Here is a 26804-nt window from a genome sequence, read left to right as displayed (position 1 = left end):
GTGTTAGTGGTGCTTAGTTGTCTTTAACTTCATTTGAAACAAATTTGCTAGGTTGTATTGTGACATTTGTCCTATCAGCTTACATTAAAAAACATAAAAATTGGTGAATTTTTGTATAGCCATTTTAATATTAAAGATGGAAGAAAATGTGCAACATTTTTGGTATATTGTGCTTTATTATTTCAATAAAACTAAAAATACAACTGAAACACACAAGAAGATTTGTGCAGTATATAGAGAAGGTGCTGTAACTTACCGAATGTGTCAAAAGCAGTTTGTGAAGTTTCATGCTGGAGATTTCTCACTGGAACATGCTCCAAGGTCAGGTAAACCAGTTGAAGTTGATAGCAATCAAATTGAGACATTAATTGAGAACAATCAACATTATACCATGCAGGAGATAGCTGACACAATCAAATATCCAAATCAATAAAGTTATTGGTGAAAATGAAAAATGTGTCTTTTATTTTATGAAAAAATATGGACTTTTTGGCCAACCCAATAAAAATGTGAGGATCTGGAGCTCCAGAAGCAATGGGAATGTCAGCAATAATGCGCTCAAGTCTCTTTTGTGGCCAGCACAGCTCTGACTGAGCAACTTTTGGCTCTGAAGAGAAAAATAGAGATCTTTGATTTGTAAATAACTATCCTTGGTGCTCACCCAGTCATCTTATGGACTAGGAAATATGAGGCATAGTGACTTTCTTTGGGTAATAGGTTGGACTTTCAGAACCAGTACTAGAATCAGGCCTTCTAATTCCCACTTGAGTTCTTTTTATATTGGGTCCTGCATCCTCTGCCTGTCCTTTAGATCCCATGTCAGGTGTCCCCATGAGATTGGTGTTACACAATTGAGGTGGGATCAAGGTCTCTGGCTGTGCCCTATGTTGGGCATGCCTCACCTCAATCCATTTCCTTTTGGGAAATGATAGCCATACATACTGTTAGATTTTTTGATTATAGAGATAGTTCAAATCTGTGAGTTGATAAATAAAGAAACTGAAGCTCAAACAGAGGAGATGACTTGCTGAACTTTCCATAATTATTCAAGAAAACAGTCAAATACTTATCAGGCACTTTTGATTGGCCAGGCCTAACCTGTTGAGGATTTGAGTTAGAATAAAACAGATATAGTCCTTACCCTGGAAGAACTTACTGTTCAGTAATAAGGCAGAGAGCAAAAAGAGACAAATGGGTAGAATTTTATGAGGGGGATGTGCAGAGTCCAGTTGGAGAATTAAACCTGATCTTACAGAATGTTAGTGGAGTTAAAAGCTAGGGAAAGACACATTTACTACAGCACTACAGAGCCCACTGTCATTAAAAGGCTAATAAAAGAACATATAAACAACTCTATATCCATACATTTGATAACATAGATGACATGTATCAAATCTTTGAAAGACACAATCTGTTAAAACTCATACAGGAAGAAATATGTGTAGACTACTTGAACAAGCCTATATCTATCCATTAAAGAAATTACATCAATAATTAATAACCTTCCAAAACACAAAGCACCAGGCCCAGATGGGATTACTGGTGGTTTCTACTAAACATTTAAAGGAGAAATAATTCCAATTCTCTACAATCTCATTCAGAGGACAGAAGTAGAGATACTACTTCCTAACTTATTCTAGAGGCCAGGATTAACCTAATATCAAAAACTAGCTAAAGTCATTACAAGAAAAGAAAACCATAGGTCAAAATATTAGCAAGCCAAATCTAAAGAGTATAAAGAGAATTATATACCATGACCAAGTGTGATTTCTTTCTGGTATTTAAGACTGGTTCAACATTTGAAAATAAATTAATGTAATCCATCAATATTGAAAGAAAGAACCTAGTCAAAGGACAGACATTACCCTACTTCAAAACTTACTATAAAGCTACAGTTATCAAGACAGTGTGGTATTGGCAAGTGAACAGACAAATAGATTAATGGAACAGAGCAGAGAATGCAGAAATACAGCAACATAAATATAGTCAACTGATCTTTGACAAAGGAGTAAAGGCAATACAATAGAATAAAGAGAGCCCTTTCAACAAATGGTACTGGTACAACAGGACATTCACATGCAAAAAAAATGAATTTATACATAGCTCTTAAACTTTTCAAAAAATTAACTCAAAATATATATAGATCTAAATGTAAAATACAAACTATAAAAATTTTAGAAGATAACATAAGAGAAAATTTAGATACTCTTGGGTTTGGTGGTAGCTTTTTAGATATAACAACAAAGTTCAAGACTTCTGCCCATTTTTTAATGGGATTGTTTTTCTTCCTGGAGTGGAGTCATATGAGTTCTTTATATATTTTGGAGATTTAACCCTTGTCTGAGGTATCATTGGCAAATATGTTTTCCCATATAGTTGGTTCTCTTTTTATTTTAAGGCTGTTTTCTTTAGCTATTCAGAAGCTTTTTAATTTGATGAGTTCCATCTTGTTTATACTTTCCTTTGTCTTTTGCTTTAGGGGACATATCTGTGAAGATGTTGCTGCGTGGAATGTCTGAGATTTTCCTGCCAATGTCTTCCTCTAGGACTTTAATAGTGTCACAACTTATATTTAAATCTTTTATCCACCTTGAATTTATTTTTGTGCATAGTGTAAGTTGATGATCAAGTTTCATTTTTTTTTTGCATGTAGCTGTCCAGATCTCCCAATACCATTTCTTTTTTTCTAAATTGTTGTTCAAGTACAGTTGACAACAAATTTTATTCCCAGCCCAGCCCAGCCCCCAGCCCTCCCCACCTCCCTCCTGTTTCCATCCCCCCTTGTTTTTGTCCATGTGTCCTTTATACTTGTTCCTATAAACCTTTCCCCTTTTACACTGAAATTGCCTACCCTCTTCCCTCTGGTCATTGTCAGCCTGTTCTCTATTTCAGGGTCTTTGGTTACATTTTATTTGTTTGTTTGTTTTATTGGTTTAAAGATGGTTTAAGGATGGGCCAAAGACCTTAATAGACACCTTACCAAAGGTAAACAGATACCAAATAAGCATATAAAATGATGCTCCACATTATAAGTCATCAGAGAAATGCAAATTAAAACAAGTATGATTACATACTCATTAGAATGGCCAATGTCCAAAACAATGGCAACACCAAATGCTGATTGATGAGAATGTGGAGCCATAGAAACTTTCAATCACTGCTGGTGTGAATGAAAAATTGGCTAACCACTTTGGAAAACAGTCTGACAGTTTCTTACAAAACAAAACATACTCTCACCCTACCAGAAGTCATGCTTCTTAATATTTGCTCAAAGGAATTGAAAATTGATGTCCACACAGAAAACTGAACATTGATGTTTATGGCAACTTTATTCTTTTTTAAAAAATGTATAGTTGTTCAAGTATAGTTTTCTCCATTTTCTCCCTACTGCTCTCCCCCACACCACCTATACCCACCTCCCAACTCCCACCCTTAATCCTACCCCATTACGGTTTTCCATGGGTTCGTTATACATGTTCCTTAATGACCTTTCCCCTTCTTCCCTGTTATCTCTGTACCCCCTCCCATCTGGTTATTGTCAGTTTGTTCTTTACTTCAATGGTAATGGTTATCTTTTGCTTGCCTCTTTGTTTTGTTGATTAGGTTCCACTTATAGGTGAGATCATATGGTATTTGTCTTTCACCATCTGGCTTATTTCACTTAGCATAATGTTTTCAAGTTCCATCCATGCTCTTCTGAAGGTTAGGAGCTCTTTCTTTCTGCTGTGTAGTATTCCATTGTATAAGTGTACCACAAGTTTTTTATCTAATTTTTTAATGGGCAGCCAGGCTGCTTCCAGCACTTGGCTATTATAAATTGTGCTCCTATGAACATTGGGGTGCATAGGTTCTTTTGCATCAGTGTTTTTTAGGATTCTTAGGGTATAATCTCAGCAATGGAATTGCCAGGTCAAAAGGCATTTGCATTTTTTTTTGAGGAAATTCCATACTGTTTTCCACAGTGGCTGCACCAATCTGTGTTCCCACCAACAATGTATCCCAACAATGTAGGGTTCCCTTTTCTCTACTACCTTACCAGCACTTATTGTTTGTTGATTTGTTTATGTTGGTCATTCTGATGGGTGTGAGGTGGTATCTCATTGTGGTTTTAATTTGCAGATCTCTGATGGCTGGTGATGCTGAGCATCCTTTAATAAGTCTCTGGGCCCTCTGTATGTCCTTCTTAGAGAAGTGACTGTTCAGGTGCTCTGCTCACTTTTTAATTGGGTTGTTTGTCATCCTGGAGTGGAGCCATGTGAGTTCTTTATATAATCCAAGATACCATTGGCAAATATATTTTCCATATGGTTGTTTCCCTTTATTTTTGCTGATGTTTTCTTTAGCCATGAAGAAGCTTTTTATTTTGATGAAGTTCCATATGTTTATTCTTTCCTTTATGTCCCTTGTTCTTGGAGACATATTGGTGAAAACATTACTGTGTTGAATAGCTGAGATTTTCCTGCCTATGGTCTCCTCTAAGACTTTTATGTTATTGAAAATTATGTTTAACTATTTTATCCATCTTGAGTCTATTTTTGTGTATGGTGTAAGGTGGTGTTCGAGTTTCATTTCTATAAACGTAGCTGTCCAGATCTTCTAAAAGCATTTGTTGAAAAGGCTATTTTTACTCTATTTTATGTTCCTGCCCCCTCCTTTTAATATTAATTGACCAAAGAGGCATGGATGTATTTCTGAGTTCTCTAGTCTGTTTCATTGATCTATGTACATGTTCTTATGCTAATATAAGACTGTTTTGAGTATAGTTTGTCATATAGTTTGATATCAGGTATTGTGACATCTCCTACTTTGTTCATTTTTCTCAAAATTGCTGAAGCTATTTGGAGACATTTATGGTTCCATATAATTTTTTGCAATGTTTGCTGTATATCTGTGAAATACATCATTAGTACTTAATAGGGATTGTGTTGAATCTATAAATTGCTTTAGGTATTATGGACATTTTGATAGTGTTAATCCTCCAGTCCATGAAAATGGTACATACTTCCATTTTGTGTCTTCCTTAATTTCTTTCTTCAGTGTCGTATCATTTTCTAAGCATAAGTCTACATCCTTATGCCTAGGTTTATTCCTAGGTATATTATTTTTCTCATTGCTGTAGCAAATGGGATTTTTCCCTAATTTTTTAAAACTTTTTTTATTCCTGTTGAAGTATATTTTTCTGCCTTTTCCTCCCATCACTCCCCACTACCCCAGCTCTGCCCGCCTCTCTCCCCTGTTTCCACCCTCCCTTGTTATTGTTCATATGCCCTTTATAATTGTTACTGTAAACCTTTACTCTTTTGCCCATTATCCCCTCTCCGCTCCCCTCTGGTCACTGTCAGCCTGTTCTCAATTTCAATGTCTTTAGCTATACTCTGCTTGTTTGTTATTTTGTTGATCAGATTCCTGTTAATGGTGAGATGATATGGTACTTGTATTTCACTGCCTGGCTTATTTCACTTAGCATAATGCTCTCCAGTTCTATTCATGCTGTCTCAAAGGGTAGGAGCTCCTTCTTTTTTCCTGCTGAATAGAATCCCATTGTGTAAATGTACCATACTTTTTTTGATCCATTCATTTACTGATGGACACTTAGGTTGCTTCCAGCACTTGGCTATTGTAAATTGTTCTGCTATGAACATTGGAGTGCATAGGTTCTTTTGGATTGGTGTTTCAGGGTTCTTAGTATATAATCCTCACAGTGGAATTACCACGAATAAAGGCAGTTCCATTTTTAGTTTTCTGAGGAAATTCCATACTCTTTTCCATAGTGGTTGCACCAGTCTGCAATCCCACCAACAGTGCATTGGGGTTCCTTTTTCTCCACAACCCCTCCAACATTTGTTGTTTGTTGCTGTGTTTATGATGGCCATTCTGACTGGTGTGAAGTGGTATCATATTATGCTTTTAATTTGCATCTCTCTCTTGGCTAGCAACACTAAGCATCTTTTCATATGTCTCTGGACCCTCTGTATGTCCTCCTTGGATAAGTGTCTGTTCAAGTCTCTCCCCCCACCTTTCTTTAATTGGGTTGTTTGTCTTCTTAGAGTGGAGTCATATGAGTTCTTTGTATACTTTGAAGATCGGCCCCTTGTGTGAGATATTATTAGCAAGTGTGTTTTTTAATGCAGTTGGTTCACTTTTCATTTTAATGTTGTTTTCTTTAGCCATGCAGTAGCTTTTTATTTTGATGAGATCCCATTTGTTTATTCTTTCCTTTATGTCTCTTGCTCTAGAGGACATATCAGTGAAAATACTGCTGGGTGGAATATCTGAGATTTTGCTGGTTATGTTCTCATCTAGCACTTTAATGGTGTCATGGCTTATATTTAAATTTTTTATCCACCTTGAGTTTATTTTTGTGAATGGTGTAAGTTGGTGATCAAGATTCTATTTTTTTTATTATTGCATGTAGCTGTCCAGCCTTCCCAACACCACTTGTTGAAGAGGCTATTTTGGCTGCATTTTATGCTTCTGACCCTTTTGTCAAATATTAATTGACTGTAGAATTAAATGACTTTGAATCCCTCTGTTTTGCCAAATTCATTTATTAGGTTGAGCAGTATTTTTGTTTTCATTTTTTTTTTTTGGTAGGGTCTGTAGGATTTTCTATGTACACCATCATGTCATTTGCAAACAATGACAGTTTTCTTTCCTCTTTTACAATTTGGATGCCTTTTATTTCCTTTTCTTGTGTGATTGCTGTGGCTAGGACTTCGAATATTATGTTGAATAGAAGTGGTGAAATTGGACAACTTTGTCTTGTTCCTGATCTTAGTGGAAAAGATTTTAGTTTTTGCTCATTGATATTGGTTGTAGGTTTCTCATATATGTCCTTTATTATGTGGAAGAATTCTGCCTTTCTTCCCACTTTGCTGAGTGTTTTTATCATAAATGGGTGCTGTATCTTATTAAATGCTTTTCTGCATCTATTTCTATGACTGTGTAATTTTTGTCTTTGCTTTTGTTTATGTAATATATTACATGTATTGATTTGTGAATATTGAACCATCCTTGCATCCCTGGGATGAATTCCAGTTGGTCATGGTGTATGATCTTTTTAATGTATTGCTGGATGCAATTTGCCAATATTTTGTTTAGGAATTTAGTGTCTATGTTCATGTGCAGTATTTTCCTGAAGTTTTCCTTCTTTGTTGTTTCTTTATCTGGTTTGGGGATTAGGATGATTTCTGGCTTCCGTATAAAGAGTTTGGGAGTCTCCTATTTTCTTGGATTTTTTTAATAGCCTGTGAAGGATAGGAGTTAGCTCTTCCTGAAATGCTTTGTAGAATTCTCCTGTGAAACCATCAGGTCCAGGGCTTTTGTGTGTCAAGAGTTTTTTGACTACTGCTTTAATTTCATCTTGTTAGTGGTCTGTTCAGGTGTTCTGCTTCTTTTTCATTGAGTTTTGGAAGATTATATTTTCTGTAAACTTGTCCATTTCACCAAGGTTTTCAAATTTCCTGACATAAACTTCTTCATAGTAATTTCTTCCAATCCTTTGTATTTCTGTGGTATCAGTTGTAATCTCTCCTCTTTCATTTCTGATTGTGTTTATTTGGGTATTCTCTTTTTTTCTTGGTGAGTCTGTTTAAAAACTTGTTGATTTTGTTTATCTTTTCAAAGAAGCAGCTCCTGGATTTATTGATTCTTAGAAGTGTGCTTTTAGTCTCTATGCCATTTAATTCTGCTCTGATCATGGTTATTTCCTTCTTGTACTTGCTCTGGGCTGTCTTTGTTTTTCTTCCAGTTCTTTATGGTGTAGGGTTAGTTTGTTTATTTTAAATGTTTCTATTTTTGTTTAGATAGGCCTGTATGGCTATGAACTTCCATCTCAGGACTGCCTTCACTCTGTCCCATAAGTTTTGGGTTGTTGTGAGTTCATTTTCATTTGTTTCCAGAAACTTTTTGATTTCTTCTCTAATCTCATTCATGACCCATTCATTGTTTAATAGCATGCTATTCAATCTCCTTGAGTTTGAGTGTTTTCAGTTTATTTCCTTGATGTTGGTTTCTAATTTTAGTCTCTTGTGGCCAGAGAAAATGCTTGATATGATTTCAATATTCTTGAATTTGCTGAGGCTTGTTTTGTGTCCTATCATGTGGATTATGTTTGAAAATGTTGCATGTGCATTTGAAAAGAATGTGTATTTTACTTCTTTGGGGTAAAAGGCTCTATATATATATCAGTTAAGTCCAGTTGATCTAGGGCATTGTGCAATGTCACAATATCTTTGTTGACATTTTGTTTGGAAGATCTATCTATTTTTGACAGTGCAGTGTTGAAATCCCATATTGTAATTGTGGTGTTGCCAGTATCTTTCTTGAAGTCCTCCAAGATATTACTAATATATTTGGGTGCTTCTATGTTGGTTGTGTATATATTTACAATACTTATATCTTCTTTATGGATTCTTCCCTTGAGCATTACTGAGGTTTCTTCTGGGTCTTTTCTTATGGCCCTTGTTTTGAAGTATATTTTGTCTGATATTTGTATTGCTGCCCAGCTTTTCTTCCTGTCCATTTGCTTGGAATATTTGTTTCCACCTCTTCACTTTCAATCTAAGTAGGTTTTTTTTCTTTTTTCTTTTTTTCTGAGGTGGCTCTCTTGTAGGCAGCATATGTGTTGGTCATGTTTTCTTATCCATTCAGCTATTCTATGTCTTTTGATTGGACCATTTAATCCATTTATGTTGAAGGTTCTTATTGATAGGTACTTATTCATTGCCATTTTTTCATGCCTGTGTTCCTCATTTTCTCACTCTTTTCCTTCCTTTTCTTAAAGCAGTCCCTTTAGCATCTCTTGCAGAGCTCCTTTGGTGGGTGTGTCTCTTTTAGACTTCTTTTGTCTGGGAAGCACCTTATTTGGACTTCCATTTTAATGGAGAGCCTTGCTTAGTAGAGTAATCTTGGCTGCAGACCTCTGGTTTTCATTACTTGGAATATTTCTTGCCATTCTTTTCTGGTGTGGAGCATTTCCACTGAGAAGTCAGCTGCTAGCTTTATTAGGGCTCCCTTGTATGTTACTTCCTGTTTCTCCCTTGCTGCATTTAAGATTCTCTCTTTGTTTTGGAACTTTGCCATTTTAATTATGATGTGTCTTCAAGTGGGCATTTGTGTTCCTGTTAATTGGGACCCTCTCTGCTTCCTGTATTTGTGTGACTTTTTCTTTCATCAAATTGGGGAAGTTTTCCATCATTACTTTTTCAAACAGTTTTCTTATTCCTTGCTCTCTTTTCCTTCTGGTATCCTTATTATATGGGTATTGTTATGCTTCATGTTGTCTTGGAGCTCCATTACCACGTGTTCTTTCTTTCTGAGTTTTTTTTTTTCTTGCTCTATCTGGGTGTTTTTTTCTACCTTCTCCTTCAACTTGCTGATTTGACCCTCTATTCCATCCCACTTGCTTGTAATTCCTTCTAATGTGCTTTTTTATTTCTGAGATTTTATTTTTCAATTTTCCCTGGTTTTGTTTATACTTTCTTAAATTTTTTTAAAAATTTTATTTTAATCATTGTTCAAGTACAGTATTCTGCCTTTTACTCCCATTCCAGCCCACCAACCCATACTTCTCCACTTCCCTCCCATTACCAGCTCCCCTAGTCTTTGCCCATGTGTCCTTTAAATTTGTTCCTGTAAACCCTTCCCATTCACCCCTGAAATTCCCTCTTATCTCCCCTCTGGTCACTGTGAGCTTGTCCTCTATTTCAGTGTCTTTGACTTTATTTTGCTTGTTTCTTTGTTTTGTTGTTTAGGTTCCTGTTCAAGGTGAGACCATATGGTATTTCACTTACTGCCTTATTTCACTTAGCCTAATGCTTTCCAGCTCCATCCATGCTGTCTCAGAGGGTAGGAGCTCCTTCTTTCTTTCTGATGCATAGAATTCCATTGTGTCAATGTACCATAGTTTTTTGATCCATTCATTTACTAATGGGCATGTAGGTTGACTCCAGCACTTAGCTATTGTTAATTGTGCTGCTATGAACATCAGGGTGCATAGGTTCTTTTGTATTGGTGTTTCAGGGTTCTTAGAATATAGTCCCAGCAGTGGAATTTCTGGGTCAAAAGGCAGATCTATTTTTAGTTTTCTGAGGAAGTTCCATACTGCTTTCCATAGTGGTTGTATCAGTCTGCAGTCCCACCAACAGTGCACTAGAGTTCCCTATTCTACACAACCTCTCCAACACTTGTTGTTTGTTGCTTTGTTTATAATGGCCATTCTGACTGGTGTGAAGTGGTATCTCACTGTGGTTTTAATTTGCATCTCTCTGATAGCTAGAGATAGTGAACATCTTTTCATGTGTCTCTGGATCCTCTGTATGTCCTCCTTGGAGAAGTGTCTGTTCAAGTCATTTGCCTATTTTTTAATTGGGTTGCTTGTCTTCTTAGAGTGTAGTTATGTAAGTTCTTTATATATTTTGGAGATTTAACCCTTGCCTGAGGTATCATTGGCAAATATGTTTTCCCAAACAGTTCATTCTCTCTCTTTTTTTTTGATACTGTTTTCTTTAGCTGCGCAGAAGCTTTTTATTTTGATGAGATCCCATTTGTTTATTCTTTCCTTTATGCCCCTTGCTCTAGGGGACATGTCAGTAAAAATATTTCTGCATGAAATATCTGAGATTTTCCTACCTACATTATCCTCTAGGACTTTAATGGTGTCACAGTTTATATTTAAGTCTTTTATCCACCCTGAATTTATTTTTGTGTATGGTATAAGTTGGTGCTCGAGTTTCATTTTTTTTGCACGTAGCTGTTCAGTTCTCCCAACACCATTTGTTGAAGAGGCTATTTTTACTCCATTTTATGTTGCTGCTCCCTGTGACAAATATTAATTGTCTGTAGATACTTGGGTTTATTTCTGGGCTCTCTGTTCTGTTCCATTGGTCCATGTGCCTGTTTTTATGCCAGTACCAGGCTGTTGTGATTACAATGGCCTTGAAGTGTGGTTTAGGGTCAGGTATTGTGATCCCTCCTACTTTACTCTTCTTTCTCAAAATTGCAGCAGATATTTGGGGTTATTTATGATTCCATATAAATTTTGAAGTGTTTGTTGTATGTCTGAGAAATAAGCCATTGGTACTTTAATAGGTATTGCATTGAATGTGTAAATTGCTTTGGGTAATATGGACATTTTGATTATATTAATTCTTCCAATCCATGAACATGGTGTATTTTTCCATTTGTTTGTGTCTTCCTTGATTTCTTTCTTCAGTGTTATGTAGCTTTCTGAATACAGGTCTTTTACCTCTTTGGTTAGGTTTATTCCTAGGTATTTTATTTCTCTTTTTGCTATTTCAACTGGGATTTTTTTCTTGATTTCTGCTTTTGCTGTTTCATTGTTGGTGTACAGAAATGCCTTTGATTTCTATATATTGACTTTGTATCCCTCTGTTTTGCCAAATTCATTTATTAGGTCAAGCAGCTTTTTGCCCGAGTCTATAGGATTTTCTATGTACATTATCATGTCATCTGCAAACAGTGACAGTTTTGTTTCCTCCTTTCTAATTTGGATGCTTTTTATTTTTTTTCTTGTCTGATCACTGTGGCAAAAACTTCCAATACTATATTGAACAGAAGTGGTGAATGTGGACAGCCTTGTCTTGTTCCTGATCTTAGTGGAAAAGATTTTAGTTTTTGCCCATTGAGTATGATGTTGGCTGTAGGTCTCTCATATATGGCCTTTATTATGTTGAGGAATACTCCCTCTATTCCCACTTTGCAGAGTGTTTTTAACATAAATGGGTGCTGTACCTTATCAAATGCTTTTTCTTCATCTATTGATATGATCATGTGATTTTTGTCTTTGCTTTTGTTTATGTGATGTATTACATTTACTGATTTGTGAATACTGAACCACCCTTGCATCCCTGGAATGAATCCCACTTGATCATGGTGTATGACCTTTTTAATGTATTGTTGGATGCAGTTTGCCAGTATTTTCTTGAGGATTTTAGCGTCAATAGTCATCAGTGATATTGGCCTGAAGTTTTCTTTCTTTGTTGTGTCTTTATCTGGTTTTGGGATTAGGATGAGGCTGGCCTCATAAAAAGCGTTTGGAAGTCTTCCATCTTTTTGGATTTTTTGGAATAGTCTGTGAACAATGGTGGTTATCTTTTCTTTACACGCTTTGTAGAGTTCTCCTGTGAAACCATCTGATCCAGTGCCTTCGTGTGTCGGGAGTTTTTTGATTACTGCTTCAATTTCTTCTGCTGTTATTGTTCTGTTCAGGTTTTCTGCTTCTTTTTCCTTGAGTTTTGGAAGATTCTATTTTTCTAGAAATTTGTCCATTTCAACTGGGTTTTCAAATTTCTTGGCATATAGTTCTTCATAGTAGTTTCTTACAATTCTTTGTATTTTTGTGGCATCAGTTGTAATCTCTCTTCTTTCATTTCTGACTGTGTTTATTTGGGTCCCCTCTCTTTTTTTCTCGAGGAGTCTGCTTAAAGGCTTGTTGGTTTTGTTTATCTCTTCAAGGAACCAGCTCCTGGTTTCATTGGTCCTTAGAATTGTACTTTTAGTCTCTATGTCATCTAATTCTTCACTGATCTTGGTTATTTCCTTCCTTCTACTTGCTCTGGGCTGTCTTTGTTGTTGTTCCTCAAGTTGTTGCAGACGTAGGGTTAGGTTGTTTGTTTGAAATGTTTCTATCTTTGTTAGGTATGCCTGTACATCTATGAACTTTCCTCTCAGGTCTGCCTTTGCTGTATCCCATAAGTTCTGGGTTGTTGTGAGTTCATTTGCATTTGTTTCCAGAAACTGTTTGATTTCTTTCCTAATTTCATTCTTGAACTATTCGTTGTTTAATAGCATGCTATTCCATCTCCACGATTTTGAGTGTTTTGGGTTTGTTTTTCCTTGGGGTTGGTTTTTAGTTTCAGTCCCTTGTGATCTGAAAAAATGTTTGGTATCATTTCAATATTCTTGAAATTGTTGAGGCTTCTTTTGTGTCTTATTATGTGGAGTATGTTTGAAAATGTGCCATGTGCATTTGAAAAGAATGTGTATTTAGCTTCTTTAGGATGGAGGGCTCTGTATATATCAGTTAAGTCCATTTCATCTAGAGTATTGTTCAATGCCACAATATCTTTGTTGATATTTTGTTTGGAAGATCTGTCCATTTTTCACAGTGGGTGTGAAAATCCCCCACTGTAATTGTGTTGCTGTCAATATCTTCCTTGAAGTTGTCCAAGATTTTCTTTATGTGTTTGTTTGCTTCTATGTTGAGTGCATATATGTTTACAATGTTTATGTCTTCTTGGTGGATTCTTTCCTTGAGTATTATGAAGTGACCTTCTGGGTCTCTCTTTATGGCCCTTTTTTGGAAGTCTATTTTGTGTGATATGAGTATTGCTACCCAGATTTCTTTTCCTATTTGTTTGCTTGGAAAATTTGTTTCCAGCCCTTCACTTTCAGCCTGTGTGGGTCTTTTATCCTGAGGTGGGTGTCTTGTAGGCAGCAAATGTGTGGGTTATATTTTCTTATCCATTCAGCTGCTCTATGTCTTTTGATTGGAGCATTTAATCCATTTACATTTAAGGTTATTATTGATAGGTACTTATTCATTGCCATTTATGTACATGTGTTCCTCTCTCTCTCTGTCTTTTCCTTCCTTTTATTAAAGCAGTCCCTTTAGCATCTCTTGCAGAGCTCCTTTGGTGGACATGTATTCTTTTGGACTTCTTTTTTCTGGGAAGCTTCTTATTTGGCCTTCTATCTTGATTGAGATCCTTGCTGGGTAAACCAGCCTTGGTTGCAGACCTCTGTTTCTCATTACTTGAAATACTTCTTGCCATTCTCTTCTGGCTTGGAGTGTTTCCATTGAGAAGTCAGCTGTTAGCCTTATTGGGGCTCCCTTGTACATTATTTCCTGCTTCTCCCTTGCTGTCTTTTGCATTCTCTATCTTGAAATTTTGCCATTTAAATAATGGTGTGTCTTGAGGTAGGCCTCTTTGGGTTCCTCTTGATTGGGACTCTCTGTGTTTCCTGGATTTGTGTGACTTTTTCTCTCATCAAATTAGGGAAGTTTTCCATCATTACTTTTTCAAATATGTTTTCTATCCCTTGCTCTTCTTCTTCTCCTTCTGGTATCCCTAGTATATGAATATTATTACATTTCATATTGTCTTGTATTTCTCTTAATCCCTTTCATTCTTTCTGAACCTTTTTTACTTTTCTTGCTCTTTCTGGGTGTTTATTTCTACTTTGTCTTCCAATTCTCTGACCTGATCTTCTGCCTCATTGATCCTGGTTTTCATTCCTTCTACTGTGTTCTTCAGTTCAGAAATTGTATTCTTCATTTCCTCCTCGCCCTTGTTGATAGTTTCTATTTCCTTTTTCATGTTGATATAGTTTTCAGTGAGTTTATTTTAGCTTCCCTGTAGTTTCTGGTAGCTCATTGTGAGCTCATTGAGGTTCCTGATAATCATTGTTTTGAACTCAATATCTGGTAGTTGAGTTTCCTCTATTTCATTTAGCATTCTTTCTGAGGCTACCTCCTTTTCCTTCATTTGGGGATTGTTTCTTTGTCTTCTCATTGTTCGTGACACTCTTCTTGTTAGCCTCTGTTTCTTAAATTGATCTGTTTTGGTTCCCTGGGTTCATGGTGTGAACTTCTGTGATAGAATACCTGTGAGATTCAGTGGTTCAGTCTCCTTCGTGTATCCTGGTGTTCACAGCTTCCTCCTACTCTTTTTTGTGATCATTTGGAAGAGTAAGGCAACATGGGTTAAGTCAGGAAGACAGTATACTATGTATTTACAGTAGCAGCCAGTAGAGAAGAGATGAGAGATCCTTTGGCTATGTATAGTGTTAACCGTGATCTTCCACCTCACTAGCCACGTTTTATAAAGGATGAAAAGAAGATAAGACTCGTATTGAGGAGGAAAGGATTGTGAGTTGGATCTAGAAAGCAGTGAGGCTGTGGGAGGTCAGATTCTGAGGTAGGGTGGGAATAAAGAATAGTAAATAGGAGTAGTGTGTAAAAGAATAGAGATAACCACTAAATCATGGAGTTTAGGAAATTGTGAAGCGGGCTGAGATATTGGAGGGGTGTTGTGTAGTATTTATAATTGTATGGAATAGCTATTATTTATAGTAATATTAAAGCAACAATCATGTGGCAGAATCTATGAGAGCTAGATAACAGGAGTAAGGAGTATAGAACCTTGAATGGTGTACTAATGGAACACAATTGAAGGACAGTAAATTAGCAACACACTTTGAATGAGATAACAGGGGAAACCTATCAAATGATACAGTGTAACCAGCCAAGCAAAGAAGATTATACAGAAAGAAAAAGAATACCAAAATACTATTAAAATAAAAAATGTCTGAAAAATGAGAAAAAGATGATACAAATTTGCAGTAACTTGCAGGCTCAAAAAGAAAAAAAAGGGAAAAGAAGCAGAAGATGGAATGCAGGAGAGATAAGTTTGGAGTGGAAGGAATAACACTAGGATGAAAGGAAGAGAAACATAAGGAATTGAGAGATATAAAAATAATGAGAATTAAAAAAATAAAAAGTTACTTAAAAAACAAGATAAAATTAAACAAACAATAACAACCAAAACTCTCTCTCACACACACACACACACACACACACACACACACACACACACCCTCTTGTTGGTTTCTAACCGGTCAAACCAGTACTTCTGGTCTTGCTGGCTTCAGCAGGCTGAGGGGCGATTGGAATTCTTTTCACTCCTCCCAGTCAGAACTCAGTGAGTCTCTCTGGTACTGTCTCCAGGGCTAGCCACGTGCTCTCCCCAGAGCCGATCTGATGCCTCTGCAGGGCCCTGAGTGTGGGTCTGGGTGCTCCCAAGCAGCTCTTTGGAGCTCACTGCCGGTGTCCTGGGCTCTGGTGTCCTGCAGAGAGCCCGCATCTTTTCTAGGTTCACAATGTAAGCTCCTGCAATCCGGAAGGGGCACGCACTTCCACCAATTTTCTTGCTCCTGGCTGCAGGAACCCGTGAAGCACCTGCATCTTTTCCGGATTCACTGTGTGGAATCCGGGAATCTGAAGGGGCGCCTGTTTCCCCGAGTTCACCACCGCAGGCTCCAGAATCCTGCAAATTCCCATGCCCTTTCCGTGTTCAGGGATGTGGGGTTTGGGTCTTCCACAAATCCACACTCTCACTGGGTTGGGCGTGCGGCACATGGCCAGGCCACCCTTGGTTGTGCAGGATGGGGCGCACACTCTTCCCAGGGCTATGCGTGAGTGCTCACAGCCCCTGTGTGATTGTCTCTCAGTCTCACTCCCCTCTCTGTGCCTTCAAGCAACAAGGCCTCAATCCTTGTTGGCCAGGAAGGGATCAGTGACTCTGCTCTCCCAGGTGCCCTGAGGCAGACCCAGGAGCACTGGGCCTGGGGGCTGCAACCTCCCTGGTCCCCACGCTTATCCCTGTGCCCTTATTATCCTGAAGCAGCCTCCTAACTGTCTGGTTTTTCAATGTCCACTACAATTTTTGATGTCCTATTTTCATAAATGTTGTGATATTGTTGGCCCCTTGCTCTGTTCCTCACAGATCTGCCAGTTTCTCTCTTGTGCATAGAGGAAGGGGAATATGCTTCCTCCTACCATGCCACCATCTTCCTGCTCCTTGTTTATAGTTTTTATTTCTTTTTTCATGCTGATGTAGTTCTCACTCAGTTCCTTGTAGTTGTATGTGAGTTACTTGAGCATGTTTATAACCATTAATTTGAATTTTATATCTGATAGTTTGGTTACCTCCATTCTATTTAACTGTTTTAGTAGGAAGTGTTCCATTCCTTTTGATTGTATGTTCTTTTTTTGTCTCCCCATTTTGATGACTGTTTTTGTTTGTTTCTCACTTCCTTATATTTCACTTCACTAGCTTTCTTTGTAGGGTGAAGTTCTATGTTAGGAATTCTATGAGGTTAAGTGGTGTGGTATCTTTGATCTCCTTGTCTGGATGCTCTAGGTTTGCCCTTTCTTCTATTTGTGTGGGCTCTCTTGTTGTGCTTGGGTTTTTACCTTTTGGTTGTTCCTTTGTTGGTGGTTTCTCTCCTCCAGCAGATATACTGATGTTCATATAGGGGGCAGGGGGTAGGCAAAATGGCAGGGAGTAGACAAAATGGATTCAGACAACAGGAGAGTATTTTATAGAGTTTAAAGTACCAGCAGGTAGAGAAGTTATAGGAGATTTTTTGGATAAGTATAGTGTTAACTGAGATATTTCACCCAACTAGCCACTTTTTATAAAAGATGAAAGATAAGACTCTTGTTAGAAGGGAGGATGATTGTGAGCTGAATCCAGAAAACAGAGTGTTTGTGCAAGATTATATGATGAGATATAGTGAAATTAAAGGATGGGAAGTAGGTGTAGTATGAGAGAGAATAGTGTTAATCACAAAAGTAATAATGCTTAGGATTAAAGTGAAGTGGGCTAAGATCAGGAAGGGTTGCTGTGTACTATGTACAATTGTATGGAACAACAATTATTTACAATAGTACTGGCAATATGACAGTAATATGACAACAATAATATGACAAGAAATATGTGATTTGGGTAACCAGAATAGAAAGTATGTGATCAAGAGTTTTGTGTTATTGGAACATGGGTAAAATGAAAGAAAGAAAATTAATATACAATATACAGAGAATAAGGAAAGCCAGTCAAACAATGGTATTAAGCAGAGAAATAGAACAAAGAATACTAAACATAAAGAAGAGAAATAAAAATGCTAATAAAATAAGAATGGTAAAAATAATGACAAGATAATAATAATACACATACACAATAAAATGCCAGCTCTATAGGATAGCAAAGTGACATTTGTATCAGTTTCTGAGTTTTATTGGTTAGCCTTGTGCTCCCCTATTTAATCCGTCTCTGGACCCTTTGTAACTCCAAGTCTTATTGTCTCACTTGGGGGAAGAAAAAAAATAGAAAAAAAGAGAAAGGTTTCAAAAAGAAAAAAGATGTGGTGTTCATCTTCATTTTCTCCCTTCCTGTGATTCTGAGAGGAGGTAGCCCAGGCCTGGGTTGCAATATTTGCAGTTTCTTTGCCTCTGGTCCAGGTCTTCCATGAACTGCCAGGCTCAAATCAGCCTCTGAGCTGTTCACAGCGCAAGTCAATCTCCAGAGTGGAGCCAGAGACAAGTGGGGTACATGGTTCTGTTCAGCTACTGTTTCTGGGCATGCAGTATAAGACAAGCAGTGTGCACAGTTCTGCTCAGCTACTGTCTCTGGGCACAGAGTGTGAGACAAGTGGGGCACAGGGTTTTCTGCCCAGCCCCTCACTCTGGGCTCACATTGTGAGACAACCAGGGTGCATGGTTCTGCTCAGCTACTCACTCAGGGCATGCACAGCTGAAATCACCCTTGGGGCAAGCCAGCCACTGTTGGAGAGCTCCTTACAAAGTAGCTGCCCGCAGTTCCCAACAAGTTCATAGCTTTTCACATAGCCCCACTTTCCAACCAGTTCAGAGACTATTTAAGTCAGGGTCCAACATGGCCCAACTCCTCCCTTCTCCACATGTCACCTAGCACCCCAATTTCTCTGGTGCTGGTGTCCACAGCTCCAGCAGATGTGTACCACCTGTGTCTATCTCCCACTTCATCTCTATTACCCCCAGCGACTTCCAGCATTCAAATTCCTTCTGGTGCCGGGCTGCCCTCCCTCCTCTGGTGGGGGAGGGAGCTAGTAATCTAATTCTCTTCCCTGTATCCTTTGGCAGGCACCGGGCTGGGGGCCACATCAGCCTTGGTCCCCGCGCAGATCCCAGCACCTTACTGCCCCAGCACAATCTCCTCACTGCCTATTTTTCAACGTCCTCTGTAATTTTTTGCCTCCAAACTTCATATAAGCTGGGATTCCATTGGTTATTCACTCTGTTCCTCAGAAGATTGGCTAGGTGTTCCAGCTGGGCACAGGGAGAACTGGGCTTTGCTCCTATCTACATTGCTGCAATCTTCTCAACTAATTTTTGTTTTTGATACTTTATTGTTGATGTAGAAAAATGCCTTTGATTTCTGAGTATTGACTTTGTATCCCACTGTTTTGCCACATTCACTTATTAAGTCAAATAATTTTTTGGTGGACTCAAAAGATTTTTCTATGTGTACTATCATATCATCATATAGTAGCTTTATTCATAGTTGCCAAATTTGCATGCAACCAAGGTGTCCTCAGCACATGAATGGATAAACAAACTATGGTATATCGATATTATAGAATATTATTGAGGACTAAAAAGAAATGTTATCAAATACCATATGATTTCACCTATAAGTGGAACATAATCAACAAAAACAAACAAGCAAGCAAAATATAACCAGAGACACCAAAATTAAGAACAAATTAACAGCAACCAGAGGGGAGGTGGGAGGGGATAATGGGGATTAAAGGGGGAAGTGTTTTCAGGAACCTGTATGAAGGACACATGGACAAAACCAAAGGAGGGTAGGATCAAGGGTGGGAAGTGGGGATGGCTGAGGTTGAGGGAGGTGGGAATGAAGACAAGTGTACTTGAGAAGTAAAAAAAGTGGAAAAAAATGTTATGAAGCCATGAAGAGTCATGGAAGAACCCAAAATGCATATTACTACATAAAAGAAGCCAGTCTGAAAAGCCTCACACACTATGAATCCAACATTTAACAATATGGAAAGGTCAAGACTCTGGAGACAATGAAAAAAATCAGTAGTTATTGAGGGTTGGGGATGCAAGGTGGATGAAAAAGAAGAGCACACAGGATTTTTAAGGCAATGAAACTCCTCCATATACTGTAATGATAGGCATATGACATTCTACACTTTTCAAAATGTATATAATGTACAACACCAAGAGTGAACCCTAATTTAAACTATGGACTCTGGGTGATGATGTGTTAATCAACAAGCAGAATACCTGAAAACAATTGCATATCAATTGTAAAAATTTTATCACTTCTGATGGAAAATGTTGATTATGGGGAAGGAGGTTATGCATGTGTGGGGACATGGGAATGTTTTCCACTTCATTTTTCTATAAACCTAAAACTGCCATAAAAAGCCTTATTTAAGAAAAAAATTAAAAATTAGTGTCAATATTTTTTAAAAAGTAATCATTTATTGGGGTAACATTGTTGATAACATTTAAGTGTTATTTAAGTTGTAGGTGTACATTTCTATAATACAACATCTATATTGTATTGTATGCTCACCATGGAGAGTCTAGTCTCCTTCTGTCACTATAGATTTGAACTTCTTTCCCTTTTCAGCTTCCCACTCCTCAATTCCCATTCTGCAGCTTATAGTAATTACCATATGGTTATCTGTGTCTATGAGTTTGTTTGCTTTGCTTGTTCATGTCTTGTTTTCTGTTTAATATCTCACATATAGGTGAAATCATATTGTGCTTGTCCTTTGTTATTTAATTTATTTCAGTTAGCATGATACTCTCAAGATTTATTCATGTTATTACAAATGGCATTATTTCATCATTTTTATGGCTGCATAGTATTCCATTGTATATATGTTCCACATGTTTATTATTTACTCTTTTGTGAAAAAGCACTTAGATTTTTTCCATGTCTTGGCTATTATAAATAATGCTGCAATGAACATAGGGATACATATGATGTCTGCCAGGAAAAATTCTAGCCATTGTTAATATAATGAGAATGGTTTGCATGACATTGACATAACCTGGCAGCCAAGGACAGTGGACTGGAATGTGCATATGTAAACAATGATGACTTCACTGTACTAGTCAGTGGGTGGTAGACACCATTGAGAGGATGTGTACTGTGTAGCCTTTGTATTCAAAATGACTGAGTGAGTAGAGCAACAAATTTGCATCAAATTTTGTGTTAAGCTTGAATATTCCTCCATGGAAACTATTTAGATGATTCAGAAGGCTTTTGGAGATGATGCACTGAGTACAGCACAAATAAAAGTGTGCCACAAACACTTCAAAGATGGTCTTGAATCTGTTGAAAGTGATCCATGTTCTGCAAAGCCTGCAACAAGCAGAATACTTGAAAACATTGAATGCAAACAGGCTGCAATCAACAAAGATCGGTGACTGGCAGTGCAGGAACTAGAAGCTGATCTGGGAATTCCAAAAACTACTGTATTGGAGATTTTGGTGTGGGAGATACCATGAAACCTGTCATGGCAACATTCATTCTGCAGCTTCTGCTACCAGAGAATAAGGAACATTGTGCTGTAGTTGTTAATGACTTTATTTAAACCACTACCAATGAACCAGATTTCCTCAAGGAGTCATAACTCTGAAGGGGACTGAGGTATCATTGTGCTATGTACAATATTTCTTGTATCTTCTTCAATAAATGTCTCTATATTTCATATTACATGGTTGGATACTTTCTGGACAGACCTTGAATATCTTTAGAAATAAGTGTTTTCAAATTTTGGGGGTAGATACCCAGAAGAGGAGTTGGTAAGTTATGTGGTAGCACTATTATTAATTTTTTGAGGAGCTTGCATACTGTTTTCCATACAGAACCTCACTACTTAAAGGCAGAAGGGAAAACAGGAATTTGGAGAGTTCATGCCAGGTGTACCATGGATAAGAGCAGTTGATTGAGGCAGGACAACAGGCTGAGACACTGATTTTCTGTGTGACTTTTGATTAGGTTTTGGCTTTCTTGTCATAAATGTGTGTTAGCACAACACCTCCTCACCTCAGGATCTAGGGGTGTAATGTCCTAGAGGGTGCCCTGAACAATATAGAGCATTAGGACTAGGTCATAATATCCTGCTCTCAGACCCTGCCAATTATGTGGAGGGCTCAGAAGTGTTACTCAGGCTTTTTAGAGTTGAGTTTGGATCCTGAACCACTCACTGGTGGTTCAGGATTCCAATTCTAGTCCTCACTATAGTGATGAACAGTGGTGGGTGTCTGCGATGAGAGTTGACATGGTTTTTGGCACTGGCAAAAGGATGCCCTCAAATAAGAAAATAATGTCATGAAAAGACATTATACTTGTTTCAGAGTCTAAATCTTGAAGTTGTTTACATTTTTTCTTCTTTTTCTAAAAAATATATTGATTATGCTATTACAGTTGTCCCATTTTCCCCATTCACTCCCTTCCACAATGCACACCCTCTCCCACCCACATTCCCCCATTTAATTCATGTCCATGTGTCATAAGTTCTTTAGCTTCTACATTTCCCATACTATTCTTGCCTTCCCCAGGTCTATTTTCTACCTACCATCTATGCTACTTATTCTCTGTACCTCTTCCCCATCTCTCCTCCTCCCATTCCCCTGTTGCTAACCCTCCATGTGATCTCCATTTCTGTGGTTCTGTTCCTGTTCTAGTGGTTTGCTTAGTTTTTTTTTGTTTTAGGTGTGGTTGTTAATAATTGTGAGTTTGCTGTCATTTTACTATACATATTTTTTATCTTCTTTTTCTTAGATAAGTCCCTTTAACATTTCCTATAGTAAGGACTTGGGGATGATGAACTCCTTGAACTTGTGTTTAACTCACCTTATGTGAGAGGCACTCTATCTGCCCTTCCATTCTAAGTGAAAGCTTTGCTGGATAGAGCAATCTCGGATGTGGGTCCTTGCCTTTCATGACTTGGAATACTTCTTACCAGCCCCTTCTTTCCTGAAAGATCTCTTTTGAGAAATCAGCTGACAGTCTGATGGGAACTCCTTTGTAGGTTACTGTCTCCATATCTCTTGCTGCTTCTAGGATTCTCTCCTTCATTGTAATCTTGGCTAATGTAATTATGATGTGCCTTGGTGTGTTCCTCCTTGGGTCCAACTTCTGTGGGACTCTGTGGGCTTCCTGAACTTTCTAGAAGTCTATTTCTTTTGCCAGAATGGGGAAGTTCTCCTTCATTATTTTTTTTTTCAAATAAGTTTTCAGTTTCTTGGTCTTCCTCTTCTCCTTCTGGCACCCCTATAATTCTGATGTTGGAACGTTTAACAGTGTCCTGGAAGTTCCTAAGCCTCTCCTCATTTTTTAGAATTCTTGTTTCTTCATTCTTTTCTGTTTAGTTGTTTCTTTCTTCCTTCTGGTTCACTCCATTGATTTGAGTCCCAGTTTTCTTTCCACCACTGTTGGTTCCCTGTGCATTTTCCTTCATTTCACTTAGTGTAGCCTTCATTTTTTCACCTAATTTGTGACCAAAATCAACCAATTCTGTGAGCATCCTGATCACAGTGCTTTGAACTGTGCATCTGATAGGTTGGCTATTTCTTGTTTGCTCAGTTGTATTTGCCCTGGAGCTTTGATCTGCTTTTCCATTTGGGCCATTTTTTTTTTTTGTCTTGTCTCACCTGTTATGTATAAGGTGTGGAGCCTTGGGTGTTCACCAGGGCAGGGAAACCCAGTTGTTGGGTTGTGATGCTGTATGTGGGGATGAGATCTGAGAGGGAACAATGGCACTTGCTCTGCTCTCTGTTGGATTTCACTCCCTTGCACCACTTCCCCCAAGCACACTGGGCCTTTCTGGTGCCGATTCCCGTGTGGGTGGGCTTGTATACATTCTAGGACCCTGTGGGTGTCTCCAACAAACTCTTCTGTGAGGCTAGGAGTCTCTCTCTGTGCCTCAATCCCCACAGGTGTCCCCAGTCAGTGCCGTGAGGCTTTATTATCCAGTGCGGGGACCCTAGGTTGCATGGTCTGTCTTGCTCCCCAGTCTTGCCTGGTTTATCTGCATGTGAATGTGGGACTGCCTGGTTAGCCAGCTGCCTTGCATGCTGTGCCTTGCTTCACAATTAGCACCTCGCTGGGTCTGTCCATTGTCACCCTATGCCTGGGATCTGCCAGCTACCGCCTGCATGTCCAGCGTTCACCTGCTTCCATCTCAAGCACCAGGTGACACAGCTTTTTGTGCCACAACCCCTCTCTGCCAGTCTGCCTGACTCTCTCCTGCCTACCAGTCTGGATGAATGTGTCTATTTTAACTGCTTGGTTGTCAGACTTCCATACACATAAATTTTCTGTCCGTTCTGGTTGTTATTTTTTTCAAATTATTGTTGTCCTTATTTTGGTGTGTGAGGAGGCACAGTGTGTCTACCTACACCTCCATCTTGGCCAGAAGTACTCTGGTTGTTTTTAGTTGTTTACAATTTTAATTAAAACTGAGGAGTGAGCATAATAATATCTTCAGTGCTCATGGCCTCTGAAGCCCTTAAATTATTGATGTGGGAGCTGCCCCTCAAACCCAAAGTTGTGCCTGCCACCCCTGTTCATCCTTTTGTACATTAATGTACAAATTGTACATACTAATGTACATACTAATGGGTGTAATGTACATACTAATGTACACCTAATGGGTGTAATGTACATACTAATGTTCATTATCAGCATGATACAATAGCCAAGAACTGGGAACAGTGCAAGTGTTCATTGATGGCTAAATGGATAAGCAAAATGTGATATATACATACAATGAAATACTATTTAGCATGAATGAACTTTGAGGACATTATGCTAGTCACAAAATAAATACTGAATGATTTCTCTTATGTGAAGTGCTTAAAATAGTTAAAATAATAGAAACAGAAAGTAAAATAGTGGTTGCCAGGAGACTGGGAAGGTGAATGTAGGGAGTTATTTTGGAAGATGAAAAAAATTCTGGAGATAAGTTATACGCCATGTAAATATACTTAACACTACAGAACTGTACACTTAAAAATGGTTAAGATGGAAAATTTTATTACTTTATGTATTTTCCCACAATTAAAAAAACCTCCAATGCCCTGGCTATACACAGAAGAACTAAATCAGAATCTCTGTGGGTGTACCAAAGGTATCTGTTTTAAAATTTTCTCTACCTTGTTTTAAACCAAGGTAGAGAACCACTGGACTCAAGGCAGGTCACTGCTGTAATCCAGGGACATAAAGAAGGGCAAAGAGGTCTCAATGAATAAAACAAATTGGACAGTTTGAAGGGAAAAATGTCAGTGTTCAGTGATAGATTAGATATAGGGGGCAAGACAAAGAATGGATCTGAGTCCCAACGTTTTAGATTAAATAGTGGATTTGTGAGAAAACTGAATATTTATGGGGACGTCTTTGGGGAAAACTTGAGGGTGATAATTTCTTTGATTATTTGGTCACATACTTGGGTAGAAATTTCTTAGAGGCAGCTGGGAATTTTCATATGCATAATAATTCATGCATTTCCCCATAGAAGGCAGAGTTCCCTTTTTACATTAAAAAAAGACCAAAAGCAGAAAAATTGTTCAGTGGATGTTATATCATTTGGAGCCAATAGCTCCTTTTGGCACAACTATGAATTTGAAAAACTTTATTTGAGGCATCCCTCCTTGCTCTTCTCCTCCCTGACTTTGAATACTCTGTGAAGCTCCTTTTTATCAGCATCTCATTTAAGTGTGGTTGCCCAGTTCCTCTTACTTTTCTAGAAAGGTCACAGTAATCAAATTTACAGCAATATAAACTTCCTACAGTAGTTTTCTGACAGCATTCACATTTTAAAAACAACTGAATAAAAGGAACAGTATTTTTTAAAACATATATATTTTTAAATTTTTATTTATTTATTTATTTATTTATTTATTTATTTATTTATTTATTTTTAGAGAGGGAAGGAAGGGAGAAAGAGAGAGAGAAACATCAATGTGCGGTTGCTGGGGGTCATGGCCTGCAACCCAGGCATGTACCCTGACTGGGAATCGAATCTGTGACACTTTGGTTTGCAGCTCGCACTCAATCCACTGAGCTATGCCAGCCAGGGCAAGGAACAGTATTTAACAAAATATAAAATAAAACTAGAGTGATACTATTCAGGAAGGAGAAACTTTGCATTAAGAAATTTTTATGTTCTCGGATATTGGCAAAGCACCTCCATAAACAGTCCTGGGTAGATGTTCAGACCTAGGTGAGTGGGAGATTCAGTGAATCACATGCACCCAGAAAAGTGAATGGCTAGTAGAAGGAGATTAACAAGTCACTTACATGACCTAGTCATATAGTTGAAGGGGGAAAAATCAATGAGACATTAAATAGGCCATCTTCCTGTATCATGGAATCATATTTTCTAAGCAGAACAGAGTCATGTCTCTCTACTGTGCCTGCAGTATTCAGTAGACTGAAGATTTAAGGAAGGCCTCAGAAACTTTCCCCCGAATGGACTGTGAGATGCTTTCATCAGAGTGACCACATTGCATGCTCTGACTTCGAGCTGTTGCCATGTTTATTTTGGACAATTTAAGGAGGAAAGTCCAGGCTACTCCTGGAAATAGTGAGGAAAGGAAAGAAAAAAAGTCATAAAGAAAGAAGAAAGAAAAAAGAAAAACTCCTAGAAAAGCATGTAGAGTTGTTAAACCTAAATCTCTTTAGTTCAGTGTCTAGTATATACAGGTAGTGAATAAACACTTGTTCAATGAATGAAGACAGTAAAAACAGTTTCTGTGTGATTAATTTTATGGTTATAGTTTTTTTTTGTGCTGACTAGGTGACATGTTAAAGGAAAACCCAGAAGGCCTGGATTCTAGTTCTAGTTTTATTTTTTTTAATATATTTTATTGATTACGCTATTATAGTTGTCCTATTTCCCCCCTTCTCTCCCCTCCACCCTGTACCCCCTCTCCCACCCACATTCCCCCCCTTTAGTTCATGTCCATGTGTCATAGTTATGAGTCCTTTAGCTTCTACATTTCCCATACTATTCTTAACCTCCCCCTATCTATTTTCAACTTACATTCTATGCTACTTATTCTCTATACCTTTTCCCCCTCTCTCCTCCTCCCACCCCCCTGTTGCTAGCCCTCCATGTGCCCTCCATTTCTGGGTTCTGTTCTTGTTCTAGTTGTTTACTTAGTTTCTTTTGGTTTTGCTTTAGGTGTG

General features: G+C 38.0%; 1 long non-coding RNA gene across 1 annotated transcript in view; it reads left to right on the top strand.

The window, feature by feature from the left end:
- Positions 1–26804, top strand: part of LOC123807570 — a 296001-nt gene that overhangs the window by 160068 nt on the left and 109129 nt on the right. The gene's annotated exons all lie outside the window — the stretch shown is intronic.

This window comes from Phyllostomus hastatus, unplaced genomic scaffold, assembly GCF_019186645.2.
Source record: "Phyllostomus hastatus isolate PE091 unplaced genomic scaffold, TTU_PhHast_1.1 phas_scaffold_46, whole genome shotgun sequence".
Classification (NCBI taxonomy): domain Eukaryota; kingdom Metazoa; phylum Chordata; class Mammalia; order Chiroptera; family Phyllostomidae; genus Phyllostomus; species Phyllostomus hastatus.
This window is presented reverse-complemented; position numbering and strand designations above follow the sequence as displayed.